This window comes from Microcaecilia unicolor, unplaced genomic scaffold, assembly GCF_901765095.1.
Source record: "Microcaecilia unicolor unplaced genomic scaffold, aMicUni1.1, whole genome shotgun sequence".
Classification (NCBI taxonomy): domain Eukaryota; kingdom Metazoa; phylum Chordata; class Amphibia; order Gymnophiona; family Siphonopidae; genus Microcaecilia; species Microcaecilia unicolor.
The window spans coordinates 49,693-72,190 of record NW_021963076.1 but is presented as its reverse complement, the minus strand read 5'-3'; the positions used below and the strand labels follow the sequence as shown (position 1 = coordinate 72,190).

General features: G+C 44.9%; 1 protein-coding gene across 1 annotated transcript in view; it reads right to left on the bottom strand.

Annotated features, from left to right (window-relative positions):
• The window catches only part of LOC115458895 (calcium-binding protein 39-like), a gene marked incomplete at its 3' end in the record, with an annotated part of 189,161 nt that extends 168,896 nt beyond the window's left edge, over nucleotides 1-20,265 (bottom strand). Inside the window, exon 1 of the mRNA XM_030188736.1 lies at nucleotides 20,191-20,265. The remainder of the gene's footprint in view (nucleotides 1-20,190) is intronic.
• Nucleotides 20,266-22,498: the final 2,233 nt, after the last annotated feature.

Genomic DNA, 22,498 nt, shown 5'->3' with positions numbered 1-22,498 from the left:
GAAACACTGCCCTTGCTGGGTCTTTTCTTTGGGTCAGTTTACCATTGGCAAATAAACTTTTGGACGCTCTTACTCCATTGTTTGCCTTGGTCATTTGATACATTCCCACTTCCACCCATGCTGTTACTATTTGAAAACTACCCACCCTCCCTGCAGGTAAAAGCAGAGGCCTAGCTGCCATAGAGTAAGCCTGGCAAAATGATTAGGGCCACTCAGTGGTAGGGGCAGCCTGCAGTTGGACCCTCCAAATCCAGCATCACTCCCTTTCTCTGCCCTCTCATCCCCAGATCAGAATCCTCCCCTTTTCCTACACCTTATCCCCCACCTCCCCACACCGGACAGGTCTAGCACCTCTCTTGCTGGTCCTCCAGATGTGCAGTGGTCCCTGGCAGAGGCAGACTGTGAAAACAGTCTTTCTGTGGGCTGGCCCTGCCTGGGCCTTTTCTATGCTGTGGCCTGCCCAGAGGAAGTTTTATCAGAGAGGCAGGCGGCAGCATAGGAAAGACCCACTGACAGCCTATTTTCACAGCCTGCCTCTGCCAGGGACTGCTGCATGTCTGGGCATCACGGATGGAGAGAAGGGTGTGCTGGAGATGCTAGATCCATGCTGGGGGAAGCAGGGATGATGGAGAGATGCCAGATCTGTGAGAAGGGAGGAGGAAGCAGAGGGAAGAAAGAGAGAGAGAGAATACCCAGAGCAAAGTGGAAGAGAAGCAGAGGAAAGAGATATATAGACCTTGAGAGAGGGGGAAAATAGCGGGAGAGAGAGATGGACTGCATTGACCCAGGGGAAAGAGAGATGCCAGCCATTGGGGTAGGGGTGCAGGAGGAAGGGAAAAGAGGGAAGAAGCTGGAGATAGAGAGATGCAGGGACAGAGAAGAGATTCTGGATACAAGGGGAGGAATAAGGACACAGAGAGAGAATAGAGACAAAAAGGGCAGATACTGAACTTCTGATTCAACTTCTTGTTTCTGCAGGGAAGGGATGAATCAGAGGGAGTGAACAAGAACAGGCCACAGGCAGCCCAGGAGGATAGAGAGATGCAGGGACAGAGAAGAGATTCTGGATACAAGGGGAGGAATAAGGACACAGAGGGAGAATAGAGACAAAAAGGGCAGATACTGAACTTCTGATTCAAGTTCTTGTTTCTGCAGGGAAGGGATGTATCAGAGGGAGTGCTCAAGAACAGGCCACAGGCAGCCCAGGAGGATTGCTGCACTGCTGCGGCTCTATAGAAGATACTTTTGAAGGTACACAGCGAGAGGGGTGGGGATGCTGAACCCATGGGCTGGTGGGGAAGATATGCAGGATCGTGCTGCTGAGAGGTTTGGAGGATGCTTCATTTTTCCATCCTCATAGATAAGATGACCCTGTTTTTTAGGGCAAATTTTAGTCAAATTTCTTGACATAGTTGATTATATATGGTAATTGATGGTTAGCCCTGAAAAAGTGCTGATTTTTACTAGTACCTACATGCAAAAAGTTGCACCTGCCTTGGAACAGGTATAGCTTTGCATGGCAGCTTTCCAGTGAGTTGTTTTATAAAGGCACATTTACATGTTGCCTTTGTAAAATATAGCACAAAAAATATCCACCCTGCCAAGACAATTCCTTATACAGATATTTGCCAGACCATCAGAGGTGTAGCTCAAGTTAAAAACTTTGCCATTCGACTACATCATCGAAATAGTCACAGTTCAGTTTAACATATCTTCAAAAATGTTTCATTCTTTTAACTTTCACTCGTATAAACATTTAAATAAGAGTACTCATCTTTAATTACAGAAAATCTTTCTTGTATAAATCAGGCACGGAGGCCATCATCCAACATGAATCCACATTTTTGCTGAAAAGCTGTATCAAGGATGAATCTCCTTAAATCTCAAACCCATGCTGTACCATCATTCACTTACTCACTTGAGACATTCTTGATACAGCTTTTCAGCAAGAATGTGGATTCATGTTGGATGATGGCCTCCATATTTTGTTTTCTACAAGCAAAGTTTTCTATAATTAAAGATGGCATCCTTTTATTACCCTTTTACTGTACAGAGAACAGTAATGTGCAGACTTTGGTCTTCATAAAAGGAGCAGAAAAAGCATGCCAGACTAAGTAGAATTGACAGGAGAGCTTCCAGCAGTAATCCTCTTTGTTCTATTAATTGTCTTGAAACACCATCCGAAGGCTGATGGGAACCACCTTCCTTTCTGATCTCTCATTTCTTTTTCCCCTTTTATTCTCTACTGCTGTCAAATCTGTACCTTTCTTTTATGCATTGTGGAAACGGCTTTGAAGCCTATGCCAGGCCCTCTGCAGTATATCAAGTTTCTGGAAAAAAATAAAGCACTCAAGACCCATCTTTTCTCTGAAGCCTTTAATTCTTCGTCTGTCCTTCTCTTCTGCCTCTCACTCCTCTATGATTTTTAAGGCTTTATAAACCTCATTGGTACCTTCCCAGGTCTTTTGGCTTTCTGAGAAGTGCTGAGAGAAGAGGACACTTCTCTCTGGTAAGTGCAGTGCTTTTTTTCTAGAAAAAAAGGTGCCGGTACTCATTATGGGCGGGGTCACCACATATGGCTCCACCCCTATGATAGCCACACCCACATTAACCACACCCCCTATACCAGCCATGGCGCATATAAACAGACATCATTGAAAATATTATAGGACTATAGGAGAAAAAAATAACGTGATTTTTTTTCATGATAAATAATCTCTGTAAACTCTTACGGCTCCAGTATACCCAGTGCAAAATAAGACAGCCAATGTAAATTCTCAAATTGGACATATTACAAACACTAAAATGAAAATAAAATGATTTTTTTCTACCTTGGTTGTCTGGTGACTGTTTTTCTTTCCATATTGGTCCCAGTCTGTAATTCTGCTTTCCTTTGTTTTCGCTTAACTCTTCTGTGCCATTTGTCATTTTTGTCTCCTTTTTCTTTGCTTTCTTCAATATTTTTCAGGCTCTCTCTCTGTCCAGATTTAATTCATTCTTACTATCCATTCTTTAATTTCCTTCATCTACCTGTGGCTTTTCATCTTTTCCTCACCCTTGTTCTCCCCATGCCCCTTCCTCTTATTCTCCAGTCTTTCTCTATTCCCCTTTTCCATCCAGCAGCTCTGCTTTCTCTCCCCATCCTTCCAGTGTCTCCCCTATTTCTTTCTGCATTCTTCCATCCAGCGTCTTCCCTCTTTCTCTCCCCATCCTTCCGTTTTCCCTCTCTCTCTCCCCATCCTTCCATCTGTTTTTCCCCCTCTCTCTCCCCATCCTTCCATGTTTTTCCCCCTCTCTCCCCATCCTTCCATCTGTTTTCCCCCCTCTCTCTCCCCATCCTTCCATCTGTTTCCCTCTCTCTCTCCCCATCCTTCCATCTGTTTTTCCCCCTCTCTCTCCCCATCCTTCCATCTGTTTTCCCTCTCTCCACAATCCTTCCATCTGTGTTTTCCCTCTCTCTCCCCATCCTTCCATCTGTTTTTCCCCTCTCTCCCCATCCTTCCATCTGTTTTCCCCTCTCCCCATCCTTCCATCTGTTTTTCCCCCTCTCTCCCCAATCCTTCCATCTGTTTTTCCCTCTCTCTCCCCATCCTTCCCTCTGTTGGTTTCCCTCTCTCCCCAATCCTTCCCTCTGTTGGTTTCCCTCTCTCTCCCCAATCCTTCCCTCTGTTGGTTTCCCTCTTTCTCTCTCTCCCCAATCCTTCCCTCTGTTGGTTTCCCTCTTTCTCTCTCTCCCCAATCCTTCCCTCTGTTGGTTTCCCTCTTTCCTCAATCCTTCCCTCTGTTGGTTTCCCTCTTTCCATCTCTCCCCAATCCTTCCCTCTGTTGGTTTCCCTCTCTCCCCAATCCTTCCCTCTGTTGGTTTCCCTCTTTCTCTCTCTCCCCAATCCTTCCCTCTGTTGGTTTCCCTCTTTCCCTCTCTCCCCAATCCTTCCCTCTGTTGGTTTCCCTCTTTCTCTCTCTCCCCAATCCTTCCCTCTGTTGGTTTCCCTCTTTCTCTCTCTCCCCAATCCTTCTCTCTGTTGGTTTCCCTCTTTCTCTCCCCAATCCTTCCCCCCCCCCCCGTGACACTCCGGGCGAGTCCTGCACTTAGTTTTTTTTTTTAAGACTCAGAATGCGCGAACGATGCAGCCGGCAGCGATTGAAAGAGGCTGTCTGGGCTGGCGTCTGCGTCGGAGCTTCCCTCACCCTCTGCGAGTCCCACCTTCGTTGTTACAACTTCCTGTTTCGTGGGACTCGCAGAGGGTGAGGGAAGCTCCGACGCAGACGCCAGCCCAGACAGCCTCTTTCAATCGCTGCCGGCTGCATCGTTCGCGCGTTCTGAGTCTTTAAAAAAAAAAACTAAGTGTAGGAGTCGCCCGGAGTGTCACGGGGGGGGGGGGGGGGGGGGGGGGCGGAGCGGGCAAAAAAAGGTGCCGGTACGCCGTACCGTTGCGTACCGGCACAAAAAAAGCACTGGGTAAGTGAACATAATTTTTGGTCTGTGCTTTGGGACTTGGGTTTAATGGAGGAATTGTAGGCTATTGACAGAATAAAAATATAAAAAAAGCAAACTTTATCAACTAGTCTCCATACTCTTTTTCCCTAATTTTCTTTTTACTACAGCATTAACAGAGAGACTCAAGCAGGCACAGCAGGGCCTAGTTTAGTCTTCAATCCCTCCCACCCCTAGCACAGTTCTTCAGTTATAATTATTCTAATTAGGATAACAAGGGAGGAGTGCTCTTACAGAGTTCTAATTACCTTTCATCACTTTCTAAGAAGAAAACAATAAATCACACATTATACCATATAAGCTTAACTTTTTTTAAATATTAGACTAATATCCTTAATACCTTAGCAAGTTTTAAATTATTGAAAAACTCAAATACTAAGAAGGAGACAGCAAGTCCAACAGCTAGAAGGGCACTATCCAGTCTTTTGCACTGAGTGTTACATGTATGATTATCTCCCAGTTGGTGAGAGGTTATATGTGTGTGCCCGATGCAAAGAGCTCCCAGCTCTCAAAGAACGGGTCCATTCTCTTGAGGCTAGAACAACAGGCTTGGAGAAGCTGAGGGAGACAGAGAGGTACATAGATGAGACCTATAGGGACATTGTAGAGAAGTCCCACCCCCAGTCTGGCAGCACCTGTGCTACGTTGGAGAGAGGTCTCCTAGAAGGAGAGCATCATCCTGGTGAAGTAGGAAGTACTCCTGTAGCCAGTTTTATCTTTCCACACCTGACATCACTGCGGAAACCCAGGCCAAAGTATCTGCCTGCTTATCCGACATTGCTGCCTGGATGTCCAACCGCCACCTGAAACTGAACATGGCCAAGACCGAACTTCTTGTCTTCCCACCCAAACCCACTTCCCCTCTACCTCCACTCTCTATTTCGGTTGATAACACCCTCATCGTCCCCGTCTCATCTGCCCGCAACCTCGGTGTCATCTTCGACTCCTCCCTCTCCTTCTCTGCGCATATCCAGCAGATAGCCAAGACCTGTCGCTTCTTCCTCTATGAAATAAAAGTGGGAGGGCGACCAAGAATTCCAAAGACTGAAAGGATATATAATAATAAAGATGTTACCAAGGATTCCAAAGACTGAAAGGATATATAATATCCTCTATAACATTAGCAAAATCTGCCCTTTCCTCTCTGAGCACACCACCCGAACTCTCATCCACTCTCTCATTACCTCTCGCCTTGACTACTGCATCCTACTCCTCACTGGTCTCTCACTTAGCCACCTATCCCCCCTTCAGTCCGTCCAGAACTCTGCTGCACGTCTTATCTTCCGCCTGAACCGATACACTCATACCACCCCCCTCCTCAAGTCACTTCATTGGCTTCCGATCAGGTACCGCATTCAATTCAAGCTTCTGCTACTAACCTACAAATGTACTCGATCTGCAGCCCCTCCTTACCTCTCAACCCTCATCTCCCCTTACGTTCCTACCCGTAACCTCCGCTCTCAAGACAAATCCCTCCTTTCAGTACCCTTCCCCACCACCGCTAACTCCAGGCTCCGCCCTTTCTGCCTCGCCTCACCCCACGCGTAGAACAAACTCCCCGAGCCCATACGCCAGGCCCCCTCCCTGCCCATCTTCAAATCTCTGCTTAAAACCCACCTCTTCAACATCGCCTTCGGCACCTAACCTCTACACCTCTACCCAGGAAATCTAGTCTGCTCAACTTGACATTTCGTTCTTTAGATTGTAAGCTCCTTTGAGCAGGGACCGTCCTTCTTTGTTTATTTTGTACAGCGCTGTGTAACCCTAGTAGCGCTCTAGAAATGTTAAGTAGTAGTAGTAAGTAGCAGGATATGCCCACCAGGGGATGCACTATCCTCTCACACTCAGGATATGTCTCCAAGAATTCCTGCCCCGGTGGGAAGGGAAGGGAAATGGGACTTGATATACCGCCTTTCTGTGGTATTTTGCAACTACATTCAAAGCGGTTTACATATATACAGGTACTTATTTTGTACCTGGGGCAATGGAGGGTTAAGTGACTTGCCCACAGTCACAAGGAGCTGCAGAGGGAATCGAATCCAGGTCCCCAGGATGCACTAACCACTAGGCTAGGGAAGGGTTAGGACAGCTGTTGTAGTTGGTGATTTGATTGTTAGGCATGTAGATAGCAGGGTGGCTGGTGGACGTGAGGGTCGCCTGGTCACTTGCCTGCCTGGTGCGAAGGTGGCAGACCTTACACATCACCTAGACAGGATTTTAGATAGTGCTAGGGAGGAGCCGGCTGTCTTGGTACATGTGGGTACCAATGACATAGAAAAGTGTGGGAGGGAGGTTCTGGAAGCCAAATTTAGGATCTTAGGTAGAAAACTGAAGTCCAGATCCTTCAGGGTAGCATTTTCAGAGATGATCCCCATTCCATGCACAGGACCCAAAAGGCAGGCAGAGCTTCAAAATGTGTGGTTGAGACGATGGTGCAGGGATGACGGATTTAGATTTGTCAAGAACTGGGCGACATTCTGTGAAAGAGGGAGACTGTTCTGAAAGGATGGGCTCCACCTTAACCGGGATAGAACCAGGCTGCTGGTGCTAACTTTTAAAAAGGAGATAGAGAGGGTCACGTGATGGTCTGAGGAAGAGAGTCGCGTCTTTCTTCTCTCCGGGGTTTCCCTCCTTTAGCCCCAGTAAAAACGAGTGAAATCTGAATGAAATCATCCTGAAACGGAAGGAAAACTATTGGCTATCGATGGATCCCTTTATTACTAAAGAAACTCGGGCATCCGCGCTGAAATCGGGGAAAAAAAGCGCCGAGAAATTGCGTGGAACAGGAGAAGCCAAGATGGCGCCTGACCCGACGGCGGATTCCCCTCCGAGATTTCACCCGTCACAGGTACAACAAATTACAGATGCAGTGAAAGCGGCATTACAGCCTGAACTTACCAAACTATCAGAACAAATGGCGGGTGTAGAGCTGCTGCTCGGAGAAAAGACTAGAAGAACGGGGGAACTCGAAGTGCGTGTGTCTGAGCTGGAGGACTTGAATAGAGAAAGTGAATCCACAGTGCAAGATCTACAGACCATGTTGCGCACACAAGCTAAACACCTAGATGACTTAGAAAATAGATCTCGGAGATCTAACCTCCGATTGATCGGAATTCCAGAGTCGGTGTCAGATCGAGCCCTTCCGACCCAGCTTGAGAACTGGTTGAAATCAGAGTTCGCGCTTTCAGATAGCGCAGGCCCACTTTGCCTAGAAAGAGCGCATCGCCTGGGAAGAAAGGTGGCAGGAGGTAACAGACCACGTGTGGTTATAATCAAAGTACATAACTTCATACATAAGGAAGAAATCTTGAGAGGAGCCCGTTCTAAATGGGATACACTGTCATTTGACGGAGCAGCAATAAAAATTTTTCAAGACTATTCTGCGGCCCTGCAAGAGCGCCGGAAGGCGTTTGGGCCAGTATGCCGCCAGCTGGCATCGAAAAATCAACGATTTATGTTATTGTACCCGGCTCAGCTCAAAGTGCTGGAAGTAGGCGGCTGGAAAATGTACCATTCGCCGGAAGAGGCTCAGGGCCTGCTAAGGGAGAACCCTCCTTCCCCTGCGGGACAGAATGGCTGATGAGAATTAAGGAAGACGGGCCGAAGTGGAACCCGAGGATAAACAATAGTTGCGCACTGACAATTGGTAAATGGACCATTTAATTAGCGCGTGTTAAGTTGCACTGTACACTGATCCAGTTTGTTTGGGGATTGATATATATTGGGCACAACTTGTATCGAATGGAAGAATGGATGATAAAGAAGCGAATGCTGGGGGGGGGGGGGGTCCCCTACCATCCATAGACCAGCTCTCTTTTAGTAGATGTTGCGAAAGAGGAGGGCATGGGCAGATGGGGGGAGGGGGGGAGCTATGGGAGGGTGGGGGGAGGGCAAGGAAGGGAGAAAGAAGGGGGAGGGGGGGGTAGACGTATATAATTGTGATAATAGACAGGGAATGGTCATAGGGCTACAGATTAAGGAAGAGGGGAGCTTAGGTGGAGCTGGGCACCTAGGTTACCCACATGTCACTAAGTACTATACTCGAAGAACACATTATGTAGCAGACATATGGGTGCCCGGACACGGTTCATAACTTGGAATGTAGGGGGCATTACATCCCCAATTAAGAGGACAAAGATTTTACAGGCTCTAAAAAGACATAGGGCAGATGTAGCCTGCATTCAGGAAACAAGGTTGTCTCAGGAGGAACTGAAGAAATTGAAACGAACTTGGGTAGGAGAGATACAGTGGGGGAAATAAGTATTTGATCCCTTGCTGATTTTGTAAGTTTGCCCACTGACAAAGACATGAGCAGCCCATAATTGAAGGGTAGGTTATTGGTAACAGTGAGAGATAGCACATCACAAATTAAATCCGGAAAATCACATTGTGGAAAGTATATGAATTTATTTGCATTCTGCAGAGGGAAATAAGTATTTGATCCCCCACCAACCAGTAAGAGATCTGGCCCCTACAGACCAGGTAGATGCTCCAAATCAACTCGTTACCTGCATGACAGACAGCTGTCAGCAATGGTCACCTGTATGAAAGACACCTGTCCACAGACTCAGTGAATCAGTCAGACTCTAACCTCTACAAAATGGCCAAGAGCAAGGAGCTGTCTAAGGATGTCAGGGACAAGATCATACACCTGCACAAGGCTGGAATGGGCTACAAAACCATCAGTAAGACGCTGGGCGAGAAGGAGACAACTGTTGGTGCCATAGTAAGAAAATGGAAGAAGTACAAAATGACTGTCAATCGACAAAGATCTGGGGCTCCACGCAAAATCTCACCTCGTGGGGTATCCTTGATCATGAGGAAGGTTAGAAATCAGCCTACAACTACAAGGGGGGAACTTGTCAATGATCTCAAGGCAGCTGGGACCACTGTCACCACGAACACCATTGGTAACACATTACGACATAACGGATTGCAATCCTGCAGTGCCCGCAAGGTCCCCCTGCTCCGGAAGGCACATGTGACGGCCCGTCTGAAGTTTGCCAGTGAACACCTGGATGATGCCGAGAGTGATTGGGAGAAGGTGCTGTGGTCAGATGAGACAAAAATTGAGCTCTTTGGCATGAACTCAACTCGCCGTGTTTGGAGGAAGAGAAATGCTGCCTATGACCCAAAGAACACCGTCCCCACTGTCAAGCATGGAGGTGGAAATGTTATGTTTTGGGGGTGTTTCTCTGCTAAGGGCACAGGACTACTTCACCGCATCAATGGGAGAATGGATGGGGCCATGTACCGTACAATTCTGAGTGACAACCTCCTTCCCTCCGCCAGGGCCTTAAAAATGGGTCGTGGCTGGGTCTTCCAGCACGACAATGACCCAAAACATACAGCCAAGGCAACAAAGGAGTGGCTCAGGAAGAAGCACATTAGGGTCATGGAGTGGCCTAGCCAGTCACCAGACCTTAATCCCATTGAAAACTTATGGAGGGAGCTGAAGCTGCGAGTTGCCAAGCGACAGCCCAGAACTCTTAATGATTTAGAGATGATCTGCAAAGAGGAGTGGACCAAAATTCCTCCTGACATGTGTGCAAACCTCATCATCAACTACAGAAGACGTCTGACCGCTGTGCTTGCCAACAAGGGTTTTGCCACCAAGTATTAGGTCTTGTTTGCCAGAGGGATCAAATACTTATTTCCCTCTGCAGAATGCAAATAAATTCATATACTTTCCAAAATGTGATTTTCCGGATTTAATTTGTGATGTGCTATCTCTCACTGTTACCAATAACCTACCCTTCAATTATGGGCTGCTCATGTCTTTGTCAGTGGGCAAACTTACAAAATCAGCAAGGGATCAAATACTTATTTCCCCCACTGTATATGGGGCAGAGGCCAAAGGCAGGAAAAGCGGGGTGGCAATTCTAATACGAAGGGGGGCGGTGGCTAAGGCACACTTAGTGGGCAGCGATCCGGAGGGGAGATATGTGGTGGTACGCCTTTGGCTACAACACGTTGAATACTTGGTAGTAGCGATATATGCCCCCAATCAGCAGGGGAGACCCTTTTATGACCATTTGATCCAGGTATGTCAGCCCCATAGCTCATTACCTCTGCTTGTAATGGGCGATTTCAATTTAGTTGCAGATCCCACTCTAGATAGCTCCTCCTCTGGGGGGGGGGGGGTCCGGAGGGGGCCAGAATCACGAATTTTAACTCAATTTATGCAGGCCCTTCAGGTGGTGGACTCTTGGCGGTTTTACACCCGGGGGAGAGAGACTATACGCACCTTTCGAGGGCACATGGGACTCTCTCTCGATTAGATTACATATTGGTAGACCGAAGGATATTTTCCCATGTGAGTGCAGTAGAGATCGGCCCGGAAGAAATATCGGATCACTCAATGGTCTGGCTAGATTTGGAAGGCCGAGATCTAGGAACAAGGGGAAGAGGGTGGAGATTTCCTACATACCTAGCCAATGACCCGGCCTTTAAAATGTATTTGTCAAAGAGCTGGGAAGAATATGTTAGATTCAACGGGAGGCATAAGGACAACCCTACTTTATTTTGGCAAGCAGCGAAAGCTGTCATGCGGGGTGCTGTGATTGCCTTTACGGTGAAACGTGAAAGGAAGATAACAAAGGCGATTTTTAATTTGGAACGTAACCTGGGGAAGGCTAAGCGTAGGTTCGCTGCGGCCCCAACAAATTACAATCGGGAACAGATGAAAATAGCCCAAATAGCCTTAAACTCCCTACTACATGAAAGAGCCTCCAAAGTATTAGTAGCAACAAAATTCCGTTTCCAAAGATTCGGCAATAAAACTGGAACAATGTTAGCAAGGGTGGTTAAGTCCTGGGATGGGCCTAGAGTGGTAGTGGCGGTTAAAGACGGGGCAGGTCATATTCAACATGGAAAAGAAGGAGTGCAACAGGTGTTCTATAAGTTCTTCAGGGATTTGTATACGAAACTCCCCTCCCCATCTTGGGTAACTATTACTAATTATTTGAAAAAAGCTGATATGCCAGTGTTATCGGCATTGGAAGCGGAGAAACTCTGCAGCCCCATCACGGGAGAGGAACTGCAGGGCATTATTCAGTCTCTCCCGTCAAACTCAGCTCCAGGCCCAGATGGGTTCCCTAGTGAATTTTATAAGATCTTAGGCCCGCACTTGGTGGGCCCCCTGCATTCATATTTTGAAGAGGTGGTGGCCGAGGGGCAATTTCCAGCCTATGCTAATGAGGCCTTAATCACATTGTTGCTTAAGCCAGGAAAACCCGAGAACCAAGCCGGCTCCTATAGACCGATTTCATTAATTAACGTGGATGTAAAAATACTTGCAAAACTGCTAGCTAATAGATTGCAGGAGAGCCTACCCAAGCTTATTGGTCAAGAACAAGTGGGGTTTATTCGAAATAGGCACGCAGGAACCAATGTACGGCGATTACTGTTAGCCTTGGCCCAGACTCAGCAGGCGGGATTTGAAACAATGCTGGTTAGCCTGGACGCTGAAAAAGCGTTTGATAAGGTAGGATGGGATTATATGTTTGAAGTACTACAGTTCGTAGGTGTGAAAGGCTGGGCATTAGGGGCCATCAGATCTCTTTATTCTAATCCCAAAGCAGCTGTGCTGATTAATGGAGAAAAAACTAAACAAATTGATATAGAAAGAGGAACCAGACAAGGATGCCCCCTGTCCCCTCTCCTGTTCATTATTGCTATAGAACCACTGATAAGAAACATTCAGCGAAGGGAAGGGGTGGCAGGGGTGACGGTGGGAGGAGAACGGGTTAAGACACTTGCTTTTGCAGATGATTTGTTAATTGTTTCTACAGATCCAAGGGTAGCTTTACCAACTCTTTTAAAAGAGATAGACAGCTTTGGAGACATATCAGGGTTTCAAATTAATCGGGAAAAATCCCAAGTGATGAGATTGCAAGACCATGGAGATGGCTCTCCCCCTAATGATTTCTCACTGCAGAAGGCTGGGTCAGAGATGAAGTATTTGGGAGTATTAATCCCTCGGACATTAAGCTGTCTATATGAGGTGAACATTCGGAAATTAATGCGGGATACTGCTAGAAAACTAGAGCAGTGGCGGGGTCTACCTATTTCCCTTTTGGGACGAATCGCGCTTTATAATATGATGGTTATACCATGCTGGTCCTACATGTTCCAAACATTACCCCTACACTTCACTAATGAGGATGAAAGGAGATTGAATGGATTGCTAAGGAAATTTCTATGGCGGGGGAAGAAACCTAGATTTCCTCTAGACAAACTATATGTCCCCAAAGAATATGGAGGGCTAGGTTTACAAAGTGTACGGCACTTGGCGATTGCAAGTGCCATGAGACATGTAACAGACTGGTTTCGCAAATCTGGGGATTTCTCAGCCACAACTATGGAACTGAACTTATTTGTACCAATCCATTTTAGTAGCTGTCTTCATGGGAGTGGGGGAGCCTCTCCACTCTTGACGATAGCCAACATCCTGCCCCAGGCGCAGAAAGCATGGAACTGGATATGCAGACTACACCACTTCTCACCAAAAATCACTCCATTACTACCATTATGTGGGAACCCTGAATTTCCCCCAGGAATGCTATATAACATCTTTAAACAATGGAAAGAGCGTGACGTCATCTACTTGCAACAGCTCCTAACTAAAGAAGGGAAACTACAATCGTTTCAGGAATTGCAAAAAAGAGGCCTACTCCACCCCAAAGACTATTTTCACTACTGGCAGTTAAAACATTATACAAGGAGCCTGTCATGGGAATTGCTGGCGGAGGATGTTCAGGAGGAATTATCAGAGGCGTTTACTTTGGGATCTCAAGTAAGAGTCCCATTAAGATTCCACCTAAGACACATTAAAGACACAATTTCTGAACCGGATTTCGGCAAATATGCAGAGGCTTGGAGCAAGGACCTATCGATAGAGGTGTCACCGGGCTTACTTAAGGAACATGTGTTATCGCTGCACAGAGTGTCCATCTTGGCGGACCATTGGGAATTACAATACTGCTTTGCCTTCCGGATGCACATGCCACCTAGACGAGCATTCTACGCGGGGGCCTCTCCACATGGGAGGTGCCCCAAGTGCCAGGCTGAAGGGGCGACATTGGGCCACATGTTCTGGGCTTGCCCAGAAATTCATAACTTTTGGGAGGCCCTGCTGGCAGGAGTTTCAGCTCTATGGAAAGCGCGATGGTCCGGCTCGCCGCTTTTGTTATTTGGAAAACCCTGCTTAATTAACCCAAAGCCGAAAGGTTTTACCAGCTTTGCAGAACGAGCTACTTTGCTTGCCAAGAAGTCCATTCTTGCAGAGTGGTTATCCCCGAAAGGTCCATCTCTTCAGAGCTGGCGAATGCGGATGGTACAATGTATACGAACTGAACGTATGATGATAAAAGAAGGGGACATAAAGGAGTTTAAAAGTTTTTGTACAAGATGGGGCCCGTTTTTGGATTCCTTGGCTCCCAAAGCGAAAAGCTCCCTCTTAAATATGTGACTGATAGACTAACCTTGACTGTGGCCTATTGACCCATAACTAATGTCTGATGGGAAAGGGAGGGTAGAGGGGTGGGAATAAAAGGTTATAGGGAGGTCCTTGGGGGGGAAACACCAGAGGGCCATCAGAACACAGGCTCTTTGGGCTACTCCCTCTTGGTAGCTGCATTGTTATAGAATTGGAGGGTTTGGGGAGAATAAAAAGGGGAGAAAACTTTATTGGATGACAATGCTTTTAGGAACTAATGTGGTATAAATTGTATGCTTATTGTGCTTCATATGCAATGTTTCCTAGTGAGTTATATATGTTTTTTTCAGTATCTTGGATGTTCATCAATAAAAATTATTGAAATAAAAAGGAGATAGAGCAGCCTTTAAACTAGAATTGGGGGGGGGGGGGGGGGGGGAGCCGACAGTCACCCAGGAGCACATGGTTCAGTTTAAGGATACTATTGAGACAGGACATTTAGGGAATCCCAATAGAGAGGTTTCAACAATGCTGAAAGTAAGTCAGGTGTGCTTAATGAGAGAGCAGGATAAAGGATGCAAATTATTCCCTTCAGCTTCTAAGCAGCTTGTAGATCAAAGGAAAAAAACATAATTTGAAGTGCCTGTATACAAATGCTAGAAGCCTAAAAAAATAAGATGGGAGATTTAAGAGTACACAGCAGTAAATGATGAGGTAGATATAACAGGCATTTCAGAGATGGTGGAAAAAGAACAATCAATGTGACACTGTGTTAAAAGGGTACAAATTGTATCACAATGAAAGAGAGGATCAAATTGGAGAGGGGATTGCGCAATATGTTAGAGGGAATTGAGTCAAATAAAATAAACATTCTACATGAAACAGATAGAGTCGAATCATTATGTAGAGCTGTACTACTGTCCACCAGGACAGAACGAACAGACGGATTAAGAAATGTTTAGAGATTAGGAAAGCTAACAAATTGGGCAACACTATAATAATGGGCGATTTCAATTATCCAGATATTGACTGGATAAATGTTACATCAAGGAGTTCCAGGGAGATAAAATTTCTAGATGTAATAAACGACTGCTTCTTGGAGCAGCTGGTTCAGGAAACTGACAGGAGGGGGACCCACTTTGGATCTGGTGCTTGGTGGCGTGCAGGGCATACTGCGAGAGGTGGCGGTGTTCGGTCCCCTGGGAAACGCTGATCATAACATGATTAAGTTTGAGCTACTATCTGGGATGAACCCACAACAGAAATCTACTGTAGTTGTATTTAATTTTCGAAAGGGTGACTATAATAAAATAAAGTAAAATAAGGACAATGGTTAAAAAGAAACTAAAAGGATTGGCTGCTTAAGTTAGGACACTAACGGGCTTATTTTCGAAAGAGAAGGGAGCCCATCTTTCAACACAAATTGCAAGATGGGCGTCCTTCTCACAGGGTCCCCAAAATCGGCATAATCAAAAGCCGATTTTGGCCGTCCTCAACTGCTTTCCGTCGTGTGTCGGAGGCGTAGTGAAGGCGGAGCTGGGGTGTGCCTAACACATGGGCATCCTTGACCGATAATGGAAAAAAGAAGAGCGTCCCTGACGAACACTTGGACGACTTTACCTGGTCCTTTTTTTCTTATGACCAAGCCATAAAAATGTGCCCTAAATGACCAGATGACAACCGGAGAGAATAAGGGATGACCTCCCCTTACTCCCCCAGTGGTCACTAACTCCCTCCCACCCTCAAAAAAATGTTTAAATATTTTTTCCAGCCTCAAATATCATACCCAGCTCCATGACAGCAGTATGCAGAACCCTGGAGCAGTTTTAGTGGGTGCAGGCTGTGTTTTTCTGTCCCACAAGGCCCATCCCCCCTACCTGTTACACTTGTGGTGGTAAATGTGAGCCCTTCAAAACCCACCTGATGTTGGTGCCGGGCAAAACAGTGGAAACTATTATAAAGAATAAAATTACAGAACACCTAGTCAAACATGGTTTACTGGGACAGTCAGCATGGGTTCAGCCGAGGGAAGTCTTACTTCATTTCTTTGAAGGCATAAAAAACATGTGGATAAAGGTGAGCCTGTTGTGTTGATGTAGTGTATCTAGATTTTCAGAAAGCTTTTCATAAAGTTCCTCAGGAGAGACTCCTGAGAAAATTAAAGAGTCATGGTATAAGAGGCAAGGTTCTGGTGTGGATTAGGAATTGGTTACTGGACAGAAAACAGAGGGTAAGGTTAAATGGTAATTTCAATGTAGGAGGGTGATCACTGGAGTGCCACATGGATCTGTATTGGGACCAGTGTTATTTAACATATTTATAAATGATATGAAATTCGGAACGATGAGTGAGGTGATTAAATTTGCAGATGATACAAAACTATTCAAGGTTGTTAAAACACGTGAAGACTATGAAATATTGCAAGAAGAACTTAGGAACCTGGAAGACTGGGCATCCAAATGGCAGATGAAATTTAATGTGGACAAAAGCAAGGTGATGCACATTGGAAAGCTAGGGTCCACCTTGGGGGTCAGCACTCAAGAAAAAGATCTAGGTGTCATTGTAGATAATACGCTGAAATCTTCTGCTCAATGTGCGGTGATGGACAAAAAAGCAAACAAGATGATAGGAAGTATTAGGAAAGGGATGGTGAACAAGACCAAAAATACTATAATGCCTTTGTATCACTCTATGGAGCAACTGCACCTTGAGTATTGCGCTCAGTTCTGGTCGCCGTATCTCAAAATATATATAGCGGAATTAGAAAAGGTTCAAAGAAGAGCGACCAAAATGATAAAGGAGATGGAACTCCTTTCGTATGAGAAAAGGCTAAAGAAGTTAGGGATCTTCAGCTTGGAAAAAGAGATGAATGAGGGGAGATGTGATTGAGGTCTACGAAATCCTGAGTAGTGTAGAAGAAGTAGAAGTAAATCGATATTTTATTCATTCTAAAAGTACAAAGACTAGGGGATACTCGATGAAGTTATATGGAAATACTTTAAAAACAAATAGGAGGAAATACTTTTTCACTCAACAAATAGTTAAGCTCTGGAACTCTTTGCCAGATGATGTGGTAACAGCTGTTAGCGTATCCGGGTTTTAAAAAGGTTTGGAAAAATTCCTGGAGTAAAAGTCCATAGTTTGCTATTGAGACAGATATGTTGCCACGATTTGGGTTTCTGCCAGGTACTTGTGACCTGGCTTGGCCACTGTTTGGAAAACAGATACTGGCCTAGATGGACCATTGGTCTGACCAAGTATGGCTATTCTTATGTTCTTATGTTACGTATCAAATGCAATAAATAAAATGACCCTGATTTTTTAGCATTAAACCTTAACTATCAAATTATAGTCTAGAGAGAATCCACAAAAGAACTCAGTAAATCCCACGGTGCGAATAAAGAAGATAAAAAAGGTGGGAGTGTAAGCCAGGCTATCCAAAGACTGAAACCAAAAGGTTCAATTAAAAATATGTGACGTTTTAATAGTTTTGTAACAAATAATAATAAAACAACTTTACATAGAGAATGACTCTAATAATAAAACAATTTTACATAAAGAACGACTCGACACAACCATTGTGTTTCGGCCAGGTGGCCTACATCAGGAGTCTGATCACTACGTTAAACCAACGAAGGGAGATTATAAATAGTTATAAATCTCAAAATCTCACCGCTCAAAAACAAACCAAATGATAGATCTGCAGGCAGGATCTAAAAAGGTCTTTATAAAGACCGTTCATTGGGTGATCCTTCTGCCGCTGCGTGCTATAACACCAGCGGCAGAAGGATCACCCAATGAACGGTCTTTTAAAAGACCTTTTTAGATCCTGCCTGCAGATCTATCGTTTGGTTTGTTTTTGAGCAGTGAGATTTTGAGATTTATAACTATTTATAATCTCCCTTCATTGGTTGTGTCGAGTCGTTCTCTATGTAAAATTGTTTTATTATTAGAGTTGTTCTCTATGTAAAGTTGTTTTATTATTATTTGTTACAAAACTATTAAAACGTCACATATTTTTAATTGAACCCTTTGGTTTCAGTCTTTGGATAGCCTGGCTTACACTCCCACCTTTTTTATCTTCTCTATCAAATTATAGACCATTCTTCAAACTTCGCTAAGTCCTTCCTCTCCGTACCAATTGCTACAGATATAGCAAAAGTTAAAAGTATTACTGTCTCTGTACCCAACCTCTCTAAAAGATCCACTAAAAGTTACAAAAATTCCTGCTGGTTTCCTCTGTCTTCGTAAATGGTTAGAATATTGGGCTGAGAACCAGGGGAATTCAGTTCAAGTCCCACTGTTGCTCCCTTTGATCTTGGGCAAGTCACTTAGGGGCCCTTTTAATATAACTTAGCATGTGCTAACGGACACTTGCATTCACGAAGGGCCACATGACCCATAGGTATAAAATAGGACACGCTAAGCTTTAATAAAAGGACCCCCCTAACACTCCATTTCCTCAGATTGAAACTCTGACTGTGAGCCCTCCAGGAACAGAAAAACTAATAAGTGAATATACACCACTTCAATAGCTTTTGGACTTGCAGGCAGTACTGTATATAATTAATGAAAATTAAAAAGAACAGCATGCCCTAGACACATGAAGAAAAGTGGCAGGTGGACCTTTTTTAACACTTTGATACAATCTCTTTTAAACATTTCCTTATTCCATAGATCTTATCCTTATCTTGTCCAAACCTTTTATTTTAACCCAGTTACATTAACAGTATTTACTACCGTGGTAGGACAGAACGGGTGGGTGGAAGGGGGGAGGGATTGGGGATTCTAGACAAGGTACCTTAATAAATATAACACCCCATGTGAGGTTAGCTTAATAGGAAAAATTTCATTTTATTATTCTTTATCATTCACTTTGACAAGGTATGTAAACTTATTGGGTACAGTGTTCACAGTTTGTGGGCATAAGGGGAGAAAATATATAAAAGGGAACAAAACATTGATGACACAAGTACTGTCATATCTGTATAAAAAAGTTAGGTCAATGGCTTTGTAAATTGTTGCATTTCAAGGTTATGTTTGAGCTATTGTATCATCAATAAAAAAGTTGAAACATAAAACAGTATTTACTACATCGTCCAGCAACATTTTCTTTCAATGCACAATTAAGCTCTGGAATTCCCCCACCTTCAGTCGAAAAATACATATATTTTTAAATCCTATTTACATAATGAACAAAGGTCCACTAAGAATCCCCTTCTATTCCCAGCAAGGCCAGGAAATCTTCTTGGCTCCTCCTCCCTCCCTGCTAGTCAACTTTTTTTTTTTTTTACCTCATTCTTCACCGGGTACTACTGTTCAGTTCTGCCTAAACAGAGAACTAATCAGTGCTATCACTAATCAGTGCTATCATTGTCCAAACGTACCAAAGAGTATAACTTCCAGAAAAAAAAGTTACCTAGTAAACTAGGACCCACTTTTCTGTAGCTCAGTATAGAGGCCACTCGTCCTTTTTATAACACCATTCTGTAGGGAAAACAAAATATACGTATAAAACCAGATCCTTGATATGCCAATGCCGCCTCGCTTCCACTGATACTTCCCCACCCCCACTGCATAGCCTTCAACGGCACAATGAAACCAGTTAGCAGCCAAACATGACCTCCCTACTCCCGTGACTCAAAGAAAGAAACCTGGCGAACACACCCACCGTGCCCAGTGTTCACAAAATGAGCCTGCCAAGCAGACGCTGTTCAGAGCAAAGTCAATAAACCTCCTCGGCCAATACAATATGCCAACTTGCTCGCTCTCTCACAACCGCTTCCCCAACCAACACAAATTTCAACTAACCCAACTGTTGTCTGCCAAACAAGTGAAAGGATGACACTACAGCCCCCTCCCCTCCCCAACACAACTTAACACAACCCATGGTACTAACCCCTGCGTCAATAACATACAGCACGCCCCGACAGCTATCCCTCCCCAAAGAGCAGACTACTACAGAATCTATCTGACAGTCCCCTCTATACCGCTCCCTCCTCCCAACAGCGTACTTCCCGCTCGACCTACCGAAACACCCCTCCTCTTCCTTACGCGGCACAAAGCTCTGCCTCTCGGGCACAATTTAAGAACGCTCCAAGCCTAGTAGCGGCATTACCCTACACGCCCCAATTTCTGCGCTGCTTTTCTAAAGCAGACCGACCAACTCTCAGTTTTAGAAGTCGAACATATGGCGCATTTTTTTGTGTGTGTGTGCTGGTTCACTCTCACAACCCCAATCCGGCTGTCTCCTTACCTTGCCAAGGCTCCCGGAGCTTCCCTGTCAGCGGCCACCACCAGCCTCTGACAGCGCGCTACTATGGTAACGGGCGTGAGTGACGCGCCAGGCAGCCAGGTTCCCATTAGCAGAAAAGAGACGTACCCAGAAATGCCAGAACTATAAGACACTAACGTTCTTGCTGCCACACACAAGATGGCCGCCAAACCTGCCCACGTAACGCGTTCTCAGGTACTGGCGCACGATGACAAAAAGTTTCAAAAGGTCGGGCAAATAAATTGTACAGATGCGCAAATAGTGATCTACAAATGACCCCCCTCCCCCACGTGCTACGATCTGAACTTCGTATAGGGCTTGCTATTTCTAATCTTTGGTATCCACAGATTAACCAGTAAGAGGACGAGGGTGTTTAGATCCATGTATGCATTATCTTATATTGATTTGTTCTTCTTGCGTTAATTCGAACTCAATTCAATACAATACAAAAAGACGTAGTATAACCACCACCACGTATTTTTGTGTTCTGCACAAAGGAAGGATGCGTAAACGCTGCTCAGGCTGCTTGCTTTTTGCGCATGCGTTCCCAGCTAGGCGGGGTCGTACGTACCCCTGGAAGTTAGGATAGTAGACAAAATTGTGTTTGTTTTTATTGAAGTTGTACTTAAAATTTTTGGGGGAAACTGGATTGGGGTAATATTAACGGCTGCTGGACAGGACGGGCTTTGTAAATCCGCCGGTAAGCCTTCTTTCTTGTCGTTCTATAAAGTAGCCAGAGCGGCTGTTAGTTTGGTTGTTCGGTGCTGAGGTCTGTTTGAATTTAGTTCTGTTCATCATAAGTGTTTCGGGTTTCCGAGTAGGGCGTGCTTAGCGCGGAGAGGGCCAGTAATTGAGAAGGTCCTGGCTGATGTGCTAGGGCCCTTACGAGGTAAGAAGAGATCATTGGCTAACCTGACAGGTATACCGAGGTGGCAGGAACTGGAAACCCATGACTGGCTGTTGCACTTAGTGGTTTTAAGTTTTGCATAAAACACCGGTGCAAGGATATTTAGGTGTCTACGTTGGGAAAAAAATGCTCACCGTGATGAAAACAAAACTACGGACCTTCACTCAAACCAGTGTAAGGGGTGTGGGTGCCCTAGGTGAAGTTTTAAGCTTTACAGCCCCTCAACCCTTGCCTTTAGACACCCCCCATTGATAATTAAACACTAACCAATTAACCGTGTTAAACACAAACCTGTTAAAATGTGTTGATCGTTCTTTGTTTGACTGTGAGGACCAATTGTTTTGATTTGACTGCAGCTGCTTTTTGTTGCCCCTAAGAAGCTACTGTACTAGGAGGCTCATTTTCAAAGCACTTAGCCTCCCAAAGTTCCATAGAAACCTATGGAACTTAGCCTCCCAAAGTGCTTTGAAAATATGCCTCTAGGTGATCTCTCTGAGTCAGGCCTAGTGTTTGGGCTAGCCCTGCCTCCACTCATCCTCCCCTCCCCCCATCCAAAGTAGAGAGCTGCATGGGAATGGTGATTGTAGTCAAAATCTCTAGAGACTCCAGAATGAGGCTTGGCATGTAGTGAGAGAGGCAATTGATGTACCAGAATGAAGCTTGCAATACCCAGAGAGGCAGGTGGAACACCAGACTGAGGCTTGAAACACTCATTGGTTTAATAGTGAATACCATCCAAAAAATAAAAACGGAGGCTGTTGGGGTTGGGAGCAGAGGGTGTAGCAGGGGGTGGTGGTGCCAGGGGAGCAACTGCTCCCCCAAATGGACTTCCGTTGGCTCCTATTTTTCACGCAATCTATTGCGTTTAAAATATGCGCCTGCACCAGTCCACTCTCCGATCCCTCAACCTGGCTACAATTTTGGTTGGGAGGAAACAGGACTGCCAGCAAGTAAATAATTAAGTATTCAAAGAAGTTCCCAGGTACACACGTAATTCATTAACAAGCATAGTATGTTATAAAGGAGCTTCAGGCCTAATGCATCATAGCTGCTAGATCTGTACTTTTTATGCATTTAGATGCAAATCCTCATTGATCCTTTAATATGCTTTTGCATAGCCTGTATATCTGTATTCATTTTTTAGTAGTATTTTTTTTCTGTGTATAATTAATCTCAAATCATTCTCTTCTTCTTTACTCTAACATTTTCAACAATCACTAGTTCCACTTCAGCATCGATTCATTTCAACTTAAAATATCACCACTTTAATCTTATTACTGTTGCAGGAATTACCACTATTGTTAGCAGAATCTGTGGTACTTCAGGAGTCAAACACCACACACCAGAATGAGAGAGAAATCTTCTTTATTTGCCAGCAAACAA